Below are 23,861 nucleotides of genomic sequence, written 5' to 3'. Positions count from 1 at the left end.
CTCCCCACCTCCAACTAACCTAATGGCAGCCCTCTTTGGGAATAGCTCCAGGACAGGCCTGAGTGAAGACGGGAGGTGGGGACTGGAAGAAGGACAGGATCTTGTCCCCAGAGGTCAGTCATCCACAAACTCTCCTCTCCCTGGGAATAATGCACTGTGAATCCACTTAGGTCACCTAGTTTAGAATGTCGCTGCCAAATTCTTCTAGCAGAACATAGGTCAGATCCAGATATCAAGAAGCTGCCAATCCTACAGTGAGGACAATGCCCTGGATGGCAGAGAGGGAAGGGAACCAAATGGGGGAATGGGCAAGAATTAACTTCTGGTTCCCTCTCCCTCCATGCCTCTCATGGTAGAACAAGAGACAAGAGACAACCAGCTTGTCCTTGGGACCCACGTACACTCAATGGTTTGACTCTGGGCAAATCATTTTGACTAGGAGTCTCTGTTTCCTCAGCGATAAAATAGGAGAGAAGTTCGTCTGCCTAGGGTAGTTGTGAAGATAAAGAGGTATGTTAGAAAATACTTTGTGAACAGCTGAAGTAGTGTACACATATGAAAATTATGATTTGCTTATAAACCCATAGGTTTCTTGTTATTGTACAAAGAGGGCAAGTGGAGCTGTCTGAAGACCTGGCTGTATCAAGTCTAGCACGGGGCTTTTCCGTGGGAGTGAGGGACCCAGATAGGGGAGGCTTTCCTTGCTCTAGGGCCAGGCTGGGTCAAGTGGGAAGGAGAGGAAGGAAGCTTTGGTCAAACTGTGTTTCTGGGACTGAAGAGAGCTGGCTTGGGGACCCTCCACACTGCAATAGACAGGGACTAGGCCCCCTGACACTCCTAGGCCCCTGTATCCTGTGGGGCTCCTTAGCCTTGTCCCTTCCCCTCCCAGGTCCCAAGAGGGGGTCAGGACTGACTCTGCAGGAGACCTTTGCTCAGGAAGCAGTTCTTCTTCATTCCCTGGCCTCCTGGACTTAGCCACCTTCCCAAAGGCTCTTTCTTGGGCCTGCCACTGACCCACTGCCTTTCTAGGTGACTTTGAACTGCATAGCACAGGAGTTAAGAGAGTAGGCTCTGGAGTCAGACTGCTTGGTTTGAAGCTCATCACTGACACTTGCTAACTCTGTCATCTTGGGAAAGTGGTCTATCTGCTTTGAGCCTCATTTCTTCCATTTGTAAAATGGTTGTAAGTATAGTCCCTATCTCACAGGGTTGTTATGAGAAATAAATGGTGGTTTATATAATAATATCTAACTTCTTAAGTGCCAGGCACTGTGCTCAGCACTTCTTATTTTTCTCGAGTTACAAATGAAAGAAATTGAAGCACAGAGAGATTGAGTCACTTGCCCAAGGTCACACAACTAGCAAGTGGCAGAGCTGGATTCCAATCCAGACCATCTGGTTCCAGAGCCCAAGCTCTCATCTGCTCTGCTTGTTTGGTGAATGTCCAGTGTTCAATAAATGATATTATTATTGCTCTTAACAATCATAATCATTTCTGAAAGCACAAAATCCCAGAGGAGCTAAAATCAGAGACTAGAACAGTGACAAAATATTCATGCCCCTCAGGGATCTTGTGGGACGGTCCTTGCATTGTACAGAGGAGGAAATTGAGCCCCAGGAAGGCAGAGTGGCTTGCCCAAACACGTGCAGCAATTGAGGGCAGAGCTAGGGTCCATCCCTGTTCTGTTGACTCCCAAACCCATGTTCTTTGTACCCTCTCAGGCCTCTTTCCCCAAACCTCAAACCCAGAAACCATTGATAGAGTATAAAGTGGGGGTGCAGAGGTATTCCAGAAGGTGCAGCAGGCTGGGGTCCCCCAGCCCCTCCACCCCCAGTACTCACTTCCCACTGGCACGCCTACTGGGGACACATCTTCAGCAGGCTGCTGATGTGCTCCTATACTAGGTGGACGTTATCTGACACAGTCAGGACAATCCCATAGTATATGCAAAGTCTATCTTAAAAAGATACCAGAACATGAGCCTGGTGGGTGGGGGAGAAGGAGGGGGTGTGGGGGAGAAGGAGGAGGGAGGAGCAGGCTACCAGCAGACAGAAAGGGATCTCAAGGCTCCCAGAAACTTGTAGAATGAGTCACTCTACAAACAAGTTCCCAGAACCAGCAAGATGCCAGCCCTCTTCAATTGCTCAGCCCACTACCACACACAAAGACACCGTGTGGACAGGCAGTACTCTGACTGAGGATGCACTGGATGCACAACCCTGGCCTAAAAGTCCTTAGAGGAGAAGCCCCAAAGATTTATGAGTCCAGTCACAGGTCCAATTCTGAGGGGCAATGGGGAGTACTATGGGAAACACATTGAACCTAGTTTCATAAACCCTGGCTTTGCTTGTCCATCCCTGACCCCTGCACCATGGACACACATGGACTTAAGGCAAGCTATCTAACCCACCTGAGTCATGGATACCTTATCTGTAAAATAGGCTCATGATTATCTTCCTCCTAGGGCTAGAGGGAGGATTAAATAGGGCTAGAGGGAGGATTAAATAGGGCTAGAGGGAGGGTTAAACCAGATAATGCCTACAAAAGCCTTTAAAAATTGTAAAATGATCTATAAATCCAAAGACACAATGCTGCTGAAACATGCCAGGCTCAGGTTTAAAAAAAAATGCAGCGTCTGTTTCCTCAAGAAGTAATATCAACTCTGCCTGCAAGCTTGAACTTCCCAATGGGAAGCAGGATGGTGAGAGGAAAGCATCAGGACCAGGATTTTCAATGCTAAAACTGGGAAAATCCTGGTAATGCTAAAACTGGGAAAATCCTAGGGAAACCAGGATAAGTTGGTCACCCTAAAAAGAACCGTGGCCAGAAGGTCAGGAAGAAGAAAGGAGATGAACATTCGAGTCCCTACTGTGTGCTGGGTACTGTCTAGGCATTTTTCCTTGTATTCGAGTCCCAGCCACTTACCTTGGACAAGTCTCAGGGTCTCAGGTGGGATAAGACCTCTGAAGTCCATCCCAGTTTTAACATTCTGGGAATCCTTTCCTCAAACTCGGGTGGCATTTGAGGCCCAGGGAGGTAAAGCTTACCCAGCAGACTGGAGGCAGATGAGTATGGCCATGCCTCCCCAACCCCTAACCCCAATCCATCCCATTCTCCCTGCTCCCCTATATTACCCTTCTCCACTGTATTCAATTTTTTGAACCCCTGCTGGAGTTCTGTCATCTGGATTTTCTCCATGAGTATCTGCAAGGACATTTCATCAATCTGAGAAAACATGCTTAGATCTCAGGAATCAAGGCAGTCTAGAGAGGGCCTCACAGGTGTGTAGGCCAGCTTCCTGCTGTAGAGTGTAGAGATGGAACCTGGGGCCGATGTATGATGGGGAGGAGGCTTACTTGGAGTCCTAGCTTAGCTCACCTGGGAGCAGTTTCAAAAGCCCTCATTTTACAGTGGGGATTGAAATACCAGGAGTGGGTAGCTAAGGGCAGAGGCAGAGTAGAGTTTTGGTTGTCTCAGGAACATAGGCCTGCCCCAGGCACAGGAGACGGAGATAAACTGAAGTGGCCCAGAATCCCTTCCCAATTTCCTGGACAGAGACTTCAGGGGGAGCTCTCTTTCTCCCAAAGTTTACTGGTCCAGGACAAGCTGAACCTTCTCTAAAGTGAATTCCTCTCCCCAGACTCTCAATGGAAATGGCCCCAGGCACCTCTGGGCATGCTTTTTCTCCCTCCACTCTCTCTGGGCTGGCAGATCCAATGCCCTCCCTGTCTCAGCTCCCTGTCCACCACCATCCCCACTCCCCAACCTAAGTCCCAAGGGCCAAGAGTAAAGAGGGGGCATAGCTGGGCAGTTTGCCTGGGAACATTACACGTTTAGGAGGAAAGATGGCAATTTAGGCTTTTTATAAACTGTTTTTTTATTTTTTTAATTTTTTTTATTTTTTTAATTTTTTTTTGGCCATGCTGCGCAGCTTGCTGGATCTTAGTTCCCCGAGCAGGGATTTAACCTGGGGCCATGGCAGGGAAAGAGCTGAGTCCTAACCACTGGACTGCCAGGGAACTCCCTCAATTTAGGCTTTCTAGGGGAGGATTGGGCTCAGGGAGTGAGGGGTAGACAGTGGAGTTAGAAACCCTGGACCAGAGGCCAGGTCCTGCCATTTACTTATTGGCTATGTAGACTTGGGCAAATCACTTGTACCTCTCTGAGTCTCAATTTCTTCCTCAGTAAAATGGGAGGAATGACAATCTATTAGCTTAAAAGTGTTGGCATGAGGGCTTCCCTGGTGGCACAGTGGTTGAGAATCTGCCTGCCAATGCAGGGGACACGGGTTCGAGCCCTGGTCTCGGAAGACCCCACATGCCGCAGAGCAACTAGGCCTGCGAGCCACAACTACTGAGCCTGCACGTCTGGAGCCTGTGCTCCGCAACAAGAGAGGCCGCACACCACTATGAAGAGTGGCCCCTGCTCGCCGCAACTAGAGAAAGCCCTCGCACAGAAACGAAGACCCAACACACCCCAAAATAAATAAATAAATTAATTAATTAATTATTTTAAAAAAGTATTGGTGTGAGAAACAAAGGTGTAATAGAAATGGATTTTGTAAACTGTCAAGATCTCTACATATGTTTGGCATTTATTTACTTCTCCCTTCTAAGTCAGTTGAATAGAACACATTGATTGAGTGTGCACTAAGTGCCAGGCACTGTAGGAACTACAAAGATGAATAAGGCAGGATCCCTGAAGATACCCAAAGGCCAAACATTACGTTAAGGTACTGGAACTATGGATATTTTTTTCTTTCTTTTGTCTATTTTCTACATTTTTTCCTATAATATGGTTATTTTAATAAACAAATGATAAGCTAATATTGGTTGAATATCCACTATGTGCCAAGACTATGCTGGGCACATCCCACACATTATCTTATTTGACCCTTGTGACAACTCAAATCCCTGATAGGATTGTCACAAAGATTAAATAAGATTTTTACAAACCTTCTACCTCATTTTACAAATAAAGATACTGGGCTCAAGAGGTTAAGCCACTTGTTGAAGGTCATACAGCCAATAAATGAGTGGTAGAGCCAGAGTTGCAATCCAGCCAGACCTGTCAGATTCCAAAGATGGTGCTCCAAAGCCAAACCCACCCTCCAGGAGTAACCACTCTTACGGGGTAAGTGAAATATACAACACACTGTACTCTAAGACTGACTATGTTAAGTTCCAGAAAAAAAAATGCAAATTTCTGTGTACACAAAGAGGAACAAGAAGTAAACTCAAATGAGATGACTGTGGCTAAAAAAAAAAAGGAAAAAGAAAAGGAAAGGAAAAAAAATCTCAAAACAGCTTGGAACCAACCCTTTTACTGGAAACAACTAAGACTCTTTGAGAATACTGATGGTAATCTAAGGAGAGAGGTAGGTCCTTAACAATCAGAAAGAGTTTGAGGGCTTAGTCCTTAGCATCTGGTGGCTCATTCAACTGTTAACATTTAAATACACCCTAAGCACGTGGTCTGCTGTGGGTTTAATGCTGTGGGGGAGATCAAAAAGGATTAAGACAGTTTCTGATCTTATTTAAAGTCTAGCTTGAGGAGGAGTGGCAAAGATGGCAGAGTAGGGAGACCCTGAGCTCACCTCCTCCCATGGGCACACCAAAATTACAACCATTTAGAGAGCAACTATTGATGAGAAAAACTGGAAGACTAGCAGAAAAGACCTCCTACAACTAAAGATATAAAGACAACTCTCAAAGACATAATGTAGTCAAGAGCCATACCCAAGGGTGGGCAACTCACAAACAGGAGGATAATTACAATTGCAGAGTTTCTCCCCAAGGAGCAAAGGGTCAGAGCCCCACATCAGGCTCCCCAGCCTGGGGGTCCTGCACCAGGAAGACAAGCCCCCAGAACATTTGGCTTTGAACCCCAGAGAGACTTACTTTGGGGAGAGCCAGATGGCCATGGGAAATAGAGACTCCACTTCTTAAAGGACACACAAAAAATTTTACATGCTTCAGGTCTCAGGGCAGAAGCAGTAATTTGGAAGGAGCCTGGGTCAGACCTACTTGCTGATCTTGGAGAGCCTCTGAGTGAAGCAGGAGGCAACTGCAGCTCACCCTGGGGACATAGACAGTGGTGGTAGCCATTTGGGGGAGCACATTCCACCATGTGGGCACTGGTGCTGGCAAGTGCCATTTTGGAAACTTCCTTCTAGCTTATTAGCACAGGGACCCAACCCCGCTCACCAACCTTTCTGCACCAATACTGGGACACCTCAGGCCAAACAACTAGCCAGGCAGAGACACAGCCTCACCCACCACCAGGCTTTCTACGTTAAGACCCCCTGAGCCCAAAGCCACCCTAGGAGCTGGCCCTGTTCACCAGAGGACCCAGGACTTGGCCCTACACACCAGTGCACTGGTACTAGCACCAGGACCACCAGGAACCTGCAGACAGAGACCCCAGGATCCAGCTATGGCCAACAGTGGGCTGACAATAGCCCCAGGAGCCAGCCTTACCCACTGGTGGTAGGGCACCAGCCCCAGGGTCCCCAGGACCACCACAGCCCTGCAACCTGCCATACTAGGACCTAGCCCACCCACTAGCAGGCCAGCACCAGCCCCAGGACACTTGAGTCCCAGCACTGCTCACCAGCAGACCAACCCCAGCTCTGGGACACATTGGGCCCTCAGCAAGCAGCACCAGGATCCAGTCCCACCCAACAGTGAGCCAACAGCAACTTTGAGACACCATAGACCCTGCAGCCAGCCATGTCTGGAACTGATCATGCCCACCAGTAAGCCAATACTAGATCTGGGAACCCCTGCCCTGAAAACACCGACTTCAGAACCTGGTTCTGCCCACTAAAGAGCCAGCACTACCCCAGAGATACCCCCGGGGCCCCCAGCCAGCAGCCTCATTACCAGACCCTGCCCACCAGTGGCTGACAACCTCCACACAAGGCAGAGCCTGGCAACCAACCAGACTGGGGGCCAGCCATGCCTGTCAGACCACCCACAGTAGTCAGCCCACCACAACAGAAGGACCCACTCAGCCCAAGTTGAGAGCACCCCTAGAGCATATATCTCTGGTGACCAGGGGGCAGTGTGCTGCTGGGTTGCATAGGATGTCTCCTACAGAAGGCCACTTCTCCAAGATCAGGAAACATAACCAACTTACCAGATACATAGAAATAAAAAGAGCAAATTAAGCAAAATGAATTGACTGAGGAATATGTTCAAGATGAAGGAACAAGATAAAACCCCAGAAGAAGAGTTAAGTGAAGTGGAGATAGGCAATCTACCCAAAAAGAGTTCAAGGTAATGACAGTAAAGATGTTCAAAGAACTCAGGAGAAGATTGGATGAACAGAGAGAGTAGTCAGAAAATTTTAACAAAGAGTTAGAAAATATAAAGAAGAACCAAACAAAGATGAAGAATACAATAATGGAAATGAAAAATACACTAGAAGGAATCAACAGTAAATTAAATAATACAGAGGAATGGATTAGCAAGCTGGAAGACAGAGTAGTGGAAATCACTGAAGCTGAACAGAAAAAAAGAAAAAGAATGAAATGAGGACAGTTTAAGAGACCTCTGGAACAATATCAATCATACTAATATTCCCATTATAGGGGTGCCAGAAGGAGAAGAGAAAGAGAAATGGGCAGAGAACATATTTGAAGATATAATAGCTGAAAACTTACCCAATCTGGGAAAGGAAACACATCCAGGTCCAGGAAGAACAGAGAGTCCCAAACAGGATCAACCCAAAGAGGGCCACACCAAGACACATTGTAATTAAAATGGCAAAAATTAAAGACAGAATAGTAAAAGCAACAAGGGAAAAGCAAAAAGTTATATACAAAGGAAATCCCATAAGGCCATCAGCTGACTTTTCAGCAGAAACTCTGCAGACCAGAAGGGAGTGGCATGATATATATATATAAAGTGATCAAAGGGAAAAACCTACAGCCAAGAATACCCTACATGGCAAAGCTTTCATTCAGATTTGATGGAGAGGTCAAAGATCAAAGCAAAAGCTAAAAGAGTTAACCAAACCAGCTTTACAAGAAATGTTAAAGAGACTTCTCTAAGCAGAAAAGAAAAGGCCACAGCTAAAAACAGGAAAATTGGGGAATTCCCTAGTGGTCCAGTAGTTAGGACTCCATGCCTTCACTGCCAAGGACACAGGTTCAATCCCAGGTCAGGGAACTAAGATCCCACAAGCTGTGAGGTATGGCCAAAAAAAAAAAAAAAAAAAGAAAAGAAAGAAAAGAAACAGAAAAATCACAAAAGGAAAAATCTCATTGGTAAAGGGAAATATACAGTAAAGGTAGTAAATCAGCCATGTATAAAGCTAGTAGGAAGTTTAAAAGACAAAAGTAGTAAAACCGTCTATATTGACAATAAGTAGTTAAGGGTTACACAAAACAAAAAGATGTAAAATATGATGTCAAAAACAGTAACCATGAGGTGGGGGGAGTAAAAATGCAGTCTTGTTAAATGTGTTTGAACTTGAAAGATCAGCAACTTAAAATATTCACATATATATTGTTATGAACAGTGTGGGGAATATAGTCAATAGCTATGCAATATTCTTGTATGGTGGCAGATGACAACTAGACTTATCTTGGTTGTCATTTTGAAGTATATAGAAATACCAAATCACTTTGTTGTGTAACAGGAAATAACAAAGTGGTGTAGGTCAATTACACTTCAAAAACAAACAAACAAACTCATAGAAAAAGAGATCAGATTTGTGGTGACCGGAGGTGGGTAATGGGTGGGAGGGGGAATTGGATAAAGGAAGTAAAAAGGTATAAACTACCAGTTATAAGATTAAAAAGTACTAGGGCTGTAATATACAACATGATAAATATAATTAACACTACTTATGTTATATATGGAAGTTGTTAAGAGAGTAAATCCTAAGAGTTCTCATCACAAGAAAACATTTCTTTCTATTTCTTTAATTTTGTCTCTATATGAGGTGATGGATGTTCACTAAACTTATTGTGATCATTTTTTCATGAAGTATGTAAGTCAAATCATTATGCTGTACATATTAAATTTACACAGTGCTATATGTCAATTATATCTCAATAAAATTGAAAGAAAAAAAAATGTAGCTGGACAGACACAGTGACATAAACAGATAATTATAAAACAATGCAAAAAGGCAGAGGTAAAGATATATACCCACGATATTAGCCAAGTACCCAGGCTAGTAGAGAGCAGGGGGAAATTCCCTTTAGCTTAGTCACACTCCAAAATTGGTTTTGGAGTACAGAAGAGGACAGGAGTGGGGTAGCTGGGTCGTGGCTTATGGGGATGGTTTACTGCTTCCCAGATGAGTGGCTACAACATACCTAGAGGTCCCAAGACTCTTAGAACATCATGGAACATAACAACAATGTTAATAGATCCTGTTGGCTGAGCACAAATTCAGTGTATGTGCCAGGCACTAAGCTAAGCACTTTACCCACATTATCTCATAATCATCCTACCAACAATCCACTGAAGTGAGTATGATAGCCTCAATTTGCAGCTAGAGTAATCAAAGCTCAGAAAGATTAAGCAACTCACCCCAGTTTATAGAGTTAATTCAAACTGGGGCTAGAACAGCAAAGGAAAACATAAACAAGATGAAAAGACAGCCCTCGGAATGGGAGAAAATATTTGCAAATGAAGCAACTGACAAATGATTAATCTCCAAAACTTACAAGCAGCTCATGCAGCTCAATATCAAAAAAACAAACAACCCAATCAAAAAATGGGCAGAAGACCGAAATATTTCTCCAAAGAAGATATACAGATTGCCAACAAACACATGAAAGAATGCTCAACATCACTAATCATTAGAGAAATGCAAATCAAAACTACAATGAGGTATCACCTCACACCGGTCAGAATGGCCATCATCAAAAATCTACAAACAATAAACGCTGGACAGGGTGTGGAGAAAAGGGAACCCTCTTGCACTGTTGGTGGGAATATAAATTGATACAGCCACTATGGAGAACAGTATGGAGGTTCCTTCAAAAACTAAAAATAGAACTGCCATACGACACAGCAATCCCACTACTGGGCATATACCCTGAGAAAACCATAATTCAAAAAGAGTCATGTACCAAAATGTTCATTGTAGCTCTATTTACAATAGCCAGGACATAGAAGCAACCTAAGTGTCCGTCATCGGATGAATGGATAAAGAAGATGTGGCATATATATACAATGGAATATTACTACACCATAAAAAGAAACGAAATTGAGTTATTTGTAGGAAGGTGGATGGACCTAGAGTCTGTCATACAGAGTGAAGTAAGTCAGAAAGAGAAAAACAAATACCGTATGCTAACACATATATATGGAATCTAAAAAAAAAAAAAGGTGATGAAGAACCTAGGGGCAAGACGGGAATAAAGACACAGACCTACTAGAGAATGGACTTGAGGATACGGGGAGGGGGAAGGGTAAGCTGTGACAAAGTGAGAGAGTGGCATGGACATATAAACACTACCAAATGTAAAATAGATAGCTAGTGGGAAGCAGCGCATAGCACAGGGAGATCAGCTCAGTGCTTTGTGACCACCTAGAGGGGTGGGATAGGGAGGGTGGGATGGAGACTCAAGAGGGAGGAGATATGGGGATATATGTATATGTATAGCTGATTCACTTTGTTATAAAGCAGAAACCGACACACCATTGTAAAGCAATTATACTCCAATAAAGATGTTTAAAAAAAAAAAAAAAACTGGGGCTAGAATTCTCATATGTTGGTCTCCAAAGTTCCTGCTCTTTACTTCATTCTTTCATGAAAACCACAAAAAAATTTCCCAGCAGACAACATATAATACATATGTGTCTAAAATCACAACCCACAGCACACATGTCCAGGAAAAAGAAAACAAAACAAAATGAGAAAAGCTGCTCAGGTCTTTCATCTTAAACACATGTTGCTGACCTGTGGCAGTAGTTTAATAGAGATTCATGGAATTTTAAAAAACATAAAGAAAAGTCAATTATTTAACTTAATTATGCCAACCTAGGCAAATGAATTACATTCAAGATCACACCTGGCAGTGAAAACCACTGAGACATCGGCCATCTCACCAATCCCTCTGATGATCTGGCCTCCTCTGTCCCCACTCCAAAGCTGTCCTGCTGGGGCTGAGCACTTCAGTGAAGACACTGACCTTTCCAAGGAGCAAGGAATCAGCAGACTGGTCTTCAGCTCAAGGTATCACATAGCCAGACTCCTAGCTAGAACTTTCAATCCCTTTGTCTGCACCAGGGCTAGGGTAGTGTTCAGAAAGTAAAAAGTCTTCTGAATGATAATTTAGATTCCAGAAGCTGTGGATTCTAGTGCCAGGCTCAGTCCCCAACTTGCTGAGTGATTTTGTGCTAGGCCATTGGCCTTTCTGGTCATCATTGCCTCCCCTTCTCTAAGCTTAGGGAGTTAAACTGGCTGATCTTCTGAAGGTCCTTCCAGCTCCAACAGTTCACGCTTCTAGAAGAGTTGCCACAGAAGTTTTTAAGTATGAGAGTGAATCTATGTGAGCATGCTTCCTCATCCTTTTTGAAGTCTCTCTGGCTAGCCAGAGACCAGAAAGTAGAGGTAGGAGGGGAAACATAATTCTATGGCAGCCTTGGACTTCAGAGAGGAATAAGTAAAACTGCGATAGAGTGGGCAGTTCCTATTAGGCAAACAGCAGCACTAATAAATCCTGGCCTTTGATCAAAAGATACTCATGGAAAGAAGTGAGCAGCTCAGATTCTACTGTGGGTACTAGGAGAAAATGCAAGTCTGTTTTCAAGTTGCTAAGGCTAGAGTGAGGATAGCTGTTTAGGACAACAAAATGCAGGCAGAAGAGACAGATAGACAGCATATTTTCCAGCAATTAGCAGAGAAAGCCCCAGACTTCCCTAAAGAAAATTCCTCATCCCAGAAAAGAAAGCTTCCTTCCAAAAAGCCTGGCAAGAGCTTGTGATGCCAGACAACTAAGCAGACCTTTCCAGGGGCAAAAGTTTTTTTTTTTTTTTTCGGTAGGGGTTTGGGTAGAGTGTTGAGGATTCCTGGGAAATGATGGTGCACTGAGGAAATGTAAGCTCCAGAAAGGCACGTTGGATTTACTATCTCTTTTCTGCCCCAAGTTACTCCACTCACCTCTCCTACCCCACCTCCTCCTATTCAAGGGTAATGCCCCCAAAGGAGCCCAGATAATCTTATAGATGCCTCTTCCTGGGACTCCCCTATTCCTTATTACCATCTCTTTACGCTTGGAGATGATTTTGCTGATGTAGAGTATATTTTGAGGAGGCTCATTCCAGTCCACTTCATGCCGAAGGCTTTGGGCATGGTATGTTCAGAATCATATGTCCATACTCTCATTATCAAGTTACTGGCTGCATCTTGGCCAAGGACTTAGAGGGAAGAAGACCCCAGAGTGGGGTGGAATGGAATCTGGATCATCCCACTGGGTTTTTGGAAGGCCTGAAACCATTTCACTTCCCTTGAGTGAATTTGCCCAAATGCCTGTGTCTAGACCATCCTCCTGCACTGAGTCTTGGTTACCTATCCAAGAAAATAAAGATATTACTTTTGTAAAAAAATATTGGGTTGGCCAAAAAGTTCGTTCGGGTTTTTCTATAACATCTTACAGAAAAATCTGAATGAATGTTTTGGCCAATCCAATATAATAAACAGAAACCTCAATTAAATGGAGTCAGGAGACCAGAACGGGGAGTTTTCACACCCTATGACATAGCAGAGCCCAACAGGAAGAAGAAAGACTCCCTTTTCTTGCCTGGGAAGATCTCAGCCAATGAGAGCCAGTCACAACTCAACCAATGAAAAGTCTTGGACTGTTCGTTTACTACAGCCCTCCCAATTTCCTTTCTCCCTCTGTAAAAGAGTTTTCCTCGCCATTTTTGCTGGAGACTTGCATGTGGCTCACCATGGCTGCAGACCCCAAATAGCAATTCTTTGCTGATCTGGAATAAGTTCCTTTTTTTTTTGCTGGAGAAATAACTAGCAGTCTATTTGTTTTGGATCAATACTTTTGTCACAGGCCTGCTTGCCAGGACTGAGCAATATGTGTAAAATGTCCAACACTATGCCTGGCAATGTAGTACAATACATACTGGCGGTGCCTTTTTAAACTAGAGTGACATCCTGGTTTGCCCAAGACTTTCCTGGTTTTAGCACTGAAAGTCTCACATTGTGGGAAACTCCCCGAGTTCTGGCAGACCAGGATCTTTGGTCACTCTATTTTCTTTTCTTTTTTTTTTTAACATCTTTATTGGAGTATAATTGCTTTACATTGTTAGTTGCTGTTGTATAACAAAGTGAATCAGCTATACATATACATATATCACCATATCCCCTCCCTGTTGCATATCCCTCCCACATTCCCTATCCCACCCCTCTAGGTGGTCACAAAGCACCGAGCTGATCTCCCTGTGCTATGAGGCTGCTTCACACTAGCTATCTATTTTGCATTTGGTAGTGTATATATGTCCATGCCACTCCCTCACTTCGTCCCAGCTTACCCTTCCCCTTCCCCTTGTCCTCAAGTCCATTCTCTATGTCGGCATCTTTATTCCTGTTCTGTCCCTAGGTTCTTCAGAACCATTTTTTCTTTAGATTCCATATATATGTGTTAGCAGTTCACCCTATTTTCAATCCTCTCTTCTCAACTCTCCAAATGAAGGCACAGTCTAACCATCCAACATTCTCATTTGTTTGACTCACAAACCAATCTACTTCTGTATTTCTCTAATCAAAATTCTAAAAATTTGTAAAAAAAATACATAGATTCAACAAATTGCAATGTGCTTCTAATGTCCATTCCTGCTAATAACTCTGTGTTCTAGGACAGTGCTTCTCAACTGAAGTGATTTTACCCACAGGGGATAGTTGGCATGTCTGCAGGCATTTTTTGTTGTCACAGCCTGAGGGGAGAAGAATGCTACTGGCATCTAGTGGGTGAGGGCCAGGGATGCTGCTAAACATCCCACAATGTACAAGGCAACTTCAACAATAAATTATTTGGGTCAAAATGTCAATAGTGCTAAGGTTGAGAAAGCCTGGTCTAGTGGATATATTATCTGTAGCTCAATAGTGCTACAAATGAAGACTCTGAGGCTGAGTGAAATAAGTAGCTCAAGGTCAAAATGCTGGAAATTGACAAATATAGGATTCAAACCCAGACTGGTCGACTCTGGATCCAGTTCTTATCTTACAATATTGCAATGCCCCTGAGAAAGGTTTTGTTTCTCACCTCATTTGGGTTTATTGTGTCCCTGGCATGATAAGACATAGCCTTTGTTAGAGATGGGAAGATGGAGCCTCCAAAACTCAGGTTGTTAGTTTCTCAATCAATTTTAGCTTGTACCCTACAGCCTACCCTTGCCACACACACACACACACACACACACACACACACACACCACAAGGCACAGGATATGATGGCAGTGAGGATTTGGTCATTGACTGGAACCCCTGAGAGGCCTGGAGGTGAGTGACAGCTGGGGACCAGGGGGTGGTGCAGAGGGAAGAGTGAAAAGTCCACCCCTGCCACGATAGTCGTCAGTTATTGGGAAGCAGCAAGCCCATCCCTCCAGCCTCTTAGCATCCTCAAGAATGTCTCCAGCCCCTGATTCCAAAACCAGTTCCCAAGAAGGGCCACATCTTGCACTATAGAACTTATAGAGGTGGCCTATCTAGCCTAAAGCTCTCATTTTACAGATAGAAAAAAATGAAGTCCAGAGAAAGGTCTGGCTCACTGTTTTGAAGGGGAAGAGGGACAGGAATACTAAGGTGTCCTGCCACCTAGTGCAGAGCTCATGTCACTGCATTCTCTGGAATCTGAGGCTTGCAGGCCAAGGAGGCCCTTCTACATTAGTGCTGAATGCAGGCCAATACACCTCCTCACACCTCTGTATCCTTATTTCTCACCCAGCAGGCTCTCTTAATAAACTGGAATTTGAGGATCCTGAGGCAGATGTTAGGGTGTGGAGATGGAGAAATATTAGAAAGGAAGGGGGCTATAAACCCTTCCCCTGCCTCTTTTGACATTTCTTTTACATTGTGGTCCTGGACTGCTGGCTCTCTCTCATTTCAATCCCATCTCCTGTCCTCACTGCCTAGCTCCCATTCCCCCAATGCCCTCAACCTTGGTCAATTTGTCCTTTCTAAAGCTCCTAAACCTCAAAGCAAAGAATTAACCTTAAATATAACATTTTCTACACCCCAGCTAGCCACTACACATACTTCTATTACCTGCAAGGCCCCAACAGACATCTGAATTTGGGACTCCACTCTACCCTGAGCCTTTATTACCTAAGGCAGGCAGTCGAATTGAGTATTCCAGCTATGTATTTCTTGCTCACAGAGAAAACACCTAGTTTACTCTAACCAGTAGTGCTTGAAAGTTGGTCTCTAAATCAACAATGGCACCACTATCTGGGAACTAGTTAGAAATGAAAAGTATTGTCCCCACCCCAGATCTACAGAGTCAGAGACTCTGAGGGTGAAGCCCAATAATCTTGTTTTTTTTTTTTTTTTTTAATTAATAGCTACTCTATTTATTTATTTATTTATTTATTTTTAGCTGTGTTGGGTCTTCGTTTCGTGCGAGGGCTTTCTCTAGTTGCGGCAAGCGGGGGCCACTCTTCATCGCGGTGCGCGGGCCTCTCACTACAACGGCCCCTCCCGTTGCAGGGCACAGGCTCCAGACGCGCAGGCTCAGCAGTTGTGGCTCACGGGCCCAGTTGCTCTGTGGCATGTGGGATCCCCCCAGACCAGGGCTCGAACCCGTGTCCCCCGCACCGGCAGGCGGACTCTCAACCACTGCGCCACCAGGGAAGCCCAATAATCTTGGTTTTAACCAGCAGCTCAGGTGATTCTGCTACATGCTGAACTTCGAGAAGTTCTGCCCTGTGCCCTTAGGTTAGCCTTACAAAGAAGTAGAGTTGTATCGTTTTAGGGGTACTAGGAAGTAGGGCCACTGAACTCAATTACGCTTTGCACAACTCCAGAGGCTACCCTTCATGTAGATGTGAATGGTGCCATACAGAGATGTGCAGTGCAGACCTGTTAGTAAGGATGCTATTCCTCTTCCTGCCACTAAAAGAAGTTAACAAATTAAAAAACCAAGAACAGAACACCACATCTCCTATTAGTCGTCACGGTGATGTCTTAAAGCTGGTTCATACAGGTTAGAGCCAATTGTGTGCATCTCTTTCCAAGTCTGCGCTCAGTGATTTCACACCGGTAGCTTGAAATCAGCTATGATGACAGTATTTAAACCACAGAAATCAGCAAACAGTACAATTCAGGGTTTAAAAAAATTTTTAAGATCCTGTTTACTTTTCCTAGCAAGACTTCCAGGTATAGCTGTGTGAGTTATGTACTACAACACTGCCTCTCTAGCAAATCTATACAAGAATATTACTGTATCATATTTCTTAGCTGCAAAGCTATACAAAAATGTTATTGTATTCTTAGCTGAAAAATATTGGTAACAAAGTGAATGCCCAGCAATAGGTAATGGTTGAAGAAATTACAGTACATTCCTGACAGGGAATATTATGCAACCATTAAAAGACATAATTGTAGGTGTACCAGATGACTTGAGGGGGCTTTAATGAGGTATTGTTGAAGGCAATATGTAGAAAAGTCTTTACGATATAGTCCTATTTTGGAAAACAAATGATATGTGTATCTATGCATAGGAATATTTGGTTATGTGAAGGGAAATACATATAATAGCATATCAACATGGATTATGGGAATGATAGGAAGGAGGAGTCCCACAAAAAAGACTGTTCCAAATATCCCCAATATTTATATGGTCAGATTTACATAGCTAATGACTATTTACATATTCTGTAAATGTAAACCTGTTCGGAAGAATATAATTAAAACAATAAAAAATTGGAAGGTGGTGAGGTGATAGTAGGCATGGCATAGTATAAAGGAGCCATCTGGTGTCACATTCCCCCAAGTGGAGCAGTCACTTAACCCTGGTCAGTAGAGGATCAGGATTTAACAATTCTTAGCTGCTTGATGCCCAGCCCCCAACCTCTGGCTTTCCAACCTAATATATAGTTCAACTGCTGAGCAAAATAGGGCACCAGTGGGTCATTTAATAGATGGAAAATAAGACACAGAAAGGTGATCAACCAGAAACCAGCAATTCAATTTTGACTCTAACAGTGCCAGCCCAGACAGGGAAAGCTGGGTGCTTCTTAATGGTACCTGAGCTTGTGCCACAACTAGACTCCTGAGCTCCAGTCCTTTAGAATTTAGCCCCCCACAAACCCTGTATTTATTCCCTTCTATTAGTAAGAGTAAAGGCAGGGGTTTTGACACACTTCACTTGAGCAATATCTCCCTTACCTTTAGCACTTTTCCTCCAATATCTGGTAAATAATATTCATTTCTAGTATTTAATCCCCTCCTCCTGTTCCTTCTCTTGTCTCCATTACCAATGTTTCATTCTAAATTCTAGATCAAACCCATTCTTCAGAGGCCTTATCTGAACTCCTTATTACTCGCTTATTCCTGTACCTATTTCTTTTTTTTTCATAGCTCTTATTATTACCTGAAATTATATCACACAATATTTGTTTTCTCCTAGGTTGTCTCTCTCCTTTCACTAGAATGTAGGCTCCATGAGGGCCAGGACTTTATTCTGTTCACTGCTTCATCCCCAGTGCCCAGAACAGTACCTGGTATGTATGAGTACTCAACTAATATTTCTTCAATGAATTATTGAATGCATGAATACCACTCTCCTCATATTTCTTCTATGCCCTTAGGATATTAGAAATTCTTCTACCAGGGTAACAAAAGGCTCTAAAGAAACTTGTGTCTGGAGCTTTGGAGCAACTTTCACTTGCTACTCTCCTTATAATAACTGTGAAGCCATGGTTCAGACCCTTAGAATAGGTTCTTTGTGTCGTTTTTTTTTTCATATCTGTGTGGTAAAATTCATTTAAAAATTATTTAAGAAATTTGCAAAGGCAGACAAAAGTAGCTTTAACAATTATCAACGAAAAACCAATCTTGTTGCATTTATACCCTCTACTCTTACCCACCTGTTTTATAATTCTTTCACAGCTTTAATGGGGTATAATTTTCATACAATAAACTGCATATATTTAAATTGTAAAATTTGATGAGTTTTGGTAAATGTATACACTCATGAAACCATCAATATAATGAACATGTTAATCACCCCAAAAGTTAGAACAGTGTTTTTTTAACTGCAGGTTGCAACCCAATAGACATTTGTGGAATCACTTCTGGGATGATTAATGAGAGACAATTCTGGATAGCCCTGGAGCCTCATTTCCTTCCCCTTATCAGTAGCTTAGCTGAGAGCTGGCTGTGCTGTACTGAGCCAGTTGCAGAAAGACAAGGCCTTTGGCTGATGTCAGCATTCCTGGCAGACTAGGCTCTTCCAAGGAGGCCTTCAGTATGCTGACCTTGGCCCTGGGCATGCACACTCCCTAGCATTGTTCCCAATCTAGGAGATTGTTGATACATTTCTTGTTACTTAGAGAAACTAGGTGTCACCTTAGCCCTTTTTCCCAGTGTGGAGGCGGAGCTTGTGTTCATTTGGACTGCTCACAGTGGCACATTCAGCATGCAGTCCAAGCAGACCCCTCTTTGCTGGGACTTTGGCTTTGGTGCACACAGAGCATCCGTGACTGGCCTACGCCATGGAACAAGGAGAGTTCGGGAGATCGTGTGTCCTACTACTTCTTGGCTTGCTTGTAAGTTTTCCCTCAATAAACCCCATGCTGATCTGTACCCTGCAGCATATGACTCCAGTTCTGCAAAGCTTCAGTGGAGGTGTCTCAGAGGGAGGGAAGGCAAGGTTAGAACTAAAGAATTGGAGGTTTAGTTTGATGTAAGTCTTTCAATGCAGGGATTTGATTAGAATTAGGTAAGGATTATAATATAATAATCTAGGATTCGTGGAAACAGCAAGACAAGGATTTTTGAGATGAGGGATTTAAAAATCTTACGGAAGTTCAAAACCTGCTGTTGTTTTCCACTGGGGAGTTAGTTGTTGGGATTTTGGGGATGTTCCTGTAATGAACCATTTGCTGAGGCAGAGGGGAGTCCTGGAAAAGTAAAGTCATGCTAATGAAGACAGTAGAATAAAAATAGTGTTAGTGTAGACAGTAAGGTGTGGTTTCAGTTCTCAATGTACAGGCTAAGTTTGGGAATAGAAGGTTTTGGTTCTCAGGTGTTAGTGGTGTATGTCCATGACCCCCTTACATGGCAGTGATGACCAGCATTTTTCAAAAAATGAAACTAAATAAATTACAGTTGAATTGTATCTAGTAAGGATGAGAATCGCTTTGTGGAAATTTTGTTTCAGTTATACATGTGTATGTGTGAAATGAGTCATGAAGTGAAATGTGTCTCTTACAATAGGTCTGGATCCAGAAATATTAGAAAGCTAATGCCTAAAAAAATGCTGACAGACCCCTAAAAGGGATGATCCCCTCTCTCAGACAGTTTGCATTGCTCCAATCTAAACTTTCATGCTAATAGTAGAGGAGCATCTAGCTTTATTAAGGAGAAACACATAATCTAAGAATTGGAACAGAGGCCCTGTCCAGGTAGATTAAGGGTTGAGTGGGAACTTTGAATCTATAAGGCTGTCCGCCATTTTGGCAGAGAGCTGAAAGAAGCCGTCGTTACTGTTACTGCAGAACAAAAGATGGAGGCTAGACACAAATAACAACTCCTTACTGTGAGCATTGTTAGTGTCTAAAACCAATCCTTAAGCAGGTATAGGTTCCCATTTGACTGAGATACAATCTATTTAGTCAGGGCACTGGAAAAGATGAACTATGGGGTCCCCTTCATTGGGAAGTTTTTATGATTCTAGAGAGAATCTTACAATAGAAGCAGGCAGTTAACCTGAGATGTGTTCTCTGGCTATTATCTCCCAGAGCTGATTCTGAGTATTGTTGGATAGAACAATAAATGTGACACAGTGGCTTCCATTCTCAAGTGGATTATCTACTTCTCTGAGGAAATTCTGCCACTTTATGGCTTTAGAAGGCTGGTGATTTTGGAAGGGACATTAGCCCCCCCACAACCTGCCCTGAAATTCCTCAGAAGGTTCCATTCCTATGGATAAGGCACTATCTTCTCCATTTAAAATGTAAATTCTCCTTTGTCTCAGAAGTTTAGCCTTTCAATTTGTTTTTCCTACTTATCAAAAAGAGGCCTGGATTAAAAACAAAGTTTGAGAAAAACTGCAATACTACCTTAGTAGGAGTTGATGTGGTTTATTCAGGAATTCATTCAGCAAGCAAGGATAAGGCTGATTGAAGCCCTGGATTTCCCCACTTTTGAAGCTTTCATGGTCTGAAGCAGATCTGTAAACAGGTAAATCATAGCCTATGTCTGAGGTTATAGAAAGCCTGGGCTTCAGAGCCATATATACGTGGGAGGGAATTGCATTTCCCTCCTTTCTTAATGGCACCATTTAAAGCCATGCAGCTGAGCTTTGGTTTTCTCATCTGAAAACTGATGAGAATAAAACCAACTTCATAGAATTGTGAGCACCACTGAAAGATAAAATGCACAGGGCAATTAAGGAGATGATTTTATTCAGGTTATAGCCATAGGGAGAAGGCTCAAAGAAAAGAAAGTAAATTTAGAGTTTTATAGAGGTAGGTAAACAAAAGAGTCATCACAAGTCTATGGGAGTCATGAGGAAGTATGGAGAGGGTCTGATCTCGGAATATGCCAGGGCAATGTGTTACTTTACACTTAGCATCTTTTTTAGAACAAGAAAGGGTGAGGGAGTTTTTCAACTGTGGCTGCTTTCTTGGAGCCCAGGGCTCAGATAAAGTTTAATGTTATCAAGCACTTAGCATGGGGCCTGGCCCATGGTAGGCATTCAGCAAATGTTTCTTTCCTTCTCTTCCTCCAATAGAAGGGTGTGGATAGTGGTGTGGTGGTTCAGAGAAGGGCCTGACATTTACTCTGCTTGAGAGAACTAGATTTGACAAAGGATGTTGAATCTTAAAGGATGAATAATTGTTTGCCAAAAAGAGGGAGGAAAGAACATTATTGATAGTGCTAATGTAAGAGACAAAGGCACAGAGGCTTACAGGAGATTTGCATGTTCAGAGACCAGCTGTAACTTCAATGTGGTACAAGGAGTAACTAGACATAAGGTAGGTTAGAACCAAATTGTAAAAACGCTTCAAAAGCCATTTAATGCCTGCTGTTTCAGGAAAATAGTCCAGGAATTTATGATTCTGACAAGATTAGGTTCCAGTTTATGAGAAAACCCCTTCCCTGCTGTGTAAGGGATGGAGGCAGGGAGACCAGTTAGGAAAGTAGTACATGATCCAGAGAGGATCAAGGCCTGAACTAGAGCAATGGCCATGAGGATGTCAAGGAGAGGACTGAATTTAAAAAATAGTAAGTAGAATTTACTAGACAGATTATGTAGTTGTGGGGAAGGTCAGCATGGAGGTGAGGGAGGAAGTGGAATAGTGGACGATGATACTGTTAAAAGCAGTATAGGCTAATATTTCAAGTGCTTACAATGTGCTGAGCACAGTTCTAAGGGCTCTACACTTATCTCTTTTAATCCACATAGGAGTCCTATGAAGTAAGTGCTCTTTTTTCTCCATTTTTAAATGAAGAAAATGAGGCATATAGAAGTTAAATAACTTGCTCAAGTTTTTACAGATAGTAGGTGGTGAAGCTAGAATTCAAGCCCAAGCTGTCTGAGTGCAGAGATTGAACTTTGGATGACTGTGTGAATAATGTTGCCATTTACTAGTATTGAAGGCTATTGGATGGGGGCAGACTTACGGGGAAAATATTTTAGTTTTGGACCGGTTGATATTGAGTGCAATGATTAAATGGGTCTGGAGCTCCAGAGAAAGATTAGGATCAGAGCTGGAGACTTGAAGGGCATCTGCTTATAGGTAGGTGCTCAGAAGGGGCCTTAGGACTGCCTTAGGTGAATGGGATGCACAAATTGGGGGTGGGTGGAGGGAGGGGAATGGTGAAACACATAAGGGGAAGCAATAGCTTGAAGACAAATTTGATCCACTTTAAGATTTTACAAGCAATGCCTTAGACTTGGAGAGTGCTCATTTAATTCAAGCCCACTGGTACAGCTAGAGGTGTCCTGCAGCATCAAATGTCTAGGGATTCCTAGGATTCTTGAGCATGTGCTAGGATAGATTCCATAGTGCCTGTGGTAGGCTGAATCACAACCCCCCCCCCCCCCCCACCGGCAGAACATCCACATCCTAATCCCTGGTACCTGTGAACATTACTTTATATGGTAAAATAAATAAATAAAAGAATGCTATTTTATACAGTAAAATTAATTTAAAAAATAAATTTAATTGCAGATATAATTAAATTAAAGTTCTTAAAATGGGGAGATTACCCTGGATTATCCAGATGGGTCCTAAATACAATCACATGTAGTAGAGGAACGCAGAGGGAGATCTTACACACACCAAGAAAAGGTGAAGTGAAGACAAAGCAGAGAGACATTTGAAGATGCTGGTTTTGAAGATTGAAGTGATGCAGCTATAAGCCAAGGAATGCCAGTAGCCTCCAGAAGCTGGAAAAGACAAGGAATGGATTTCCCCCTAGAGCAGCCAGAGGGACTCTGGCCCTGCCAGCACCTTGATTTCAGCCAAACAGTACTGATTTTAGACTTCTGACTTCCAGGACTGTGAGATAATTTCTGTTGTTTTAAGCCACCAAGTTTGTGGAAATTTGTTATAGTAGCCACAGGAAACTAATACAGTGCCTCCTCAAAGCTATCACTACTTAACAGACTTGATCCAGTAATTCCTAATTCTCAATAGGTGTCAGGCCTCATTTGCCACATATTAGACATGGTACTCTTGTTATGTGCTTTGTCAAGTTTTCTTGGAACACACGGAATAGGGAGACCCTCAAATTCATAGGGAAGGAATGGGGAAGGATAGGGTCCTTTACCTGAAAAGTACTATCCAAAAATAACCTCTAAACCAAAATGTTCATGAATGATTCCTGCAGACCTGGCAACTACTCTGACTGGATTGAATCTCAAGGGGTCATATAAGCCATCTCCCTGTCTTTGCCTGCACACAGCTAAGAGCCTGAACATGGAGAGGGTATCTGGTTTCTGGAAGACACCTGACCTACTGTTTGGCATGGCTACTGAGGACAGAGTAACTATCATTCAAGAACCATGGGCAACTCTGAAGATTCTATATGGGATAGGGCCTGGGCACTTAAGAGGGTTAGACAGTTTTTAAAAGCTCTGTAGGAAATTTTGACGAATTTCTGAGATTTTTTTTAGTAAAGCAGTAGAACTCAAACAACAACCACCTGTGATTAAATAAAACAGGAAAATAATTATTTTGTTTCAATTAAGGATCAACAACAAGTTTTCTTTCTTTTAATTAGCTCCCCTCTTTCTTTTAGCCTAAACAAACTCGCCACAATTTTGATGTAGTCATAACATTTTATGAACTTGGTCAGTATGGTAATGTACGAACGTACCGGTTTGCGAGGGAAAATAAAGATAATGTTACTTTTGTGAAAAAAAAAAAAAAAAAAGAACCATGGGCAGACTAGATCTTGGGAGAAGATGGCTGGAGAAAGAAGCACATATAGAGAATGGATTGGAATTTATTGCTGTAAAGTGGAAAAGAGTTACTCCCAGCAATGCTGTTAGAGCGTTAGCAACAGTTCTCTCTCATGTGTTAGATTGGAAATAACTTCTGTGAGAAAGATTGGGACAGAGTCTTGAACATATTTTAGCCAACCCATAAAATCAGAAGGGTTTCATAATATTGCTTTCCCCTCCAGAACTCCAGAATCCCAAGGC

The sequence above is a fragment of the Balaenoptera physalus genome, assembly GCF_965194825.1.
Source record: "Balaenoptera physalus genome assembly, chromosome: X".
Taxonomy (NCBI): Eukaryota; Metazoa; Chordata; class Mammalia; order Artiodactyla; family Balaenopteridae; genus Balaenoptera; species Balaenoptera physalus.
This window is presented reverse-complemented; position numbering follows the sequence as displayed.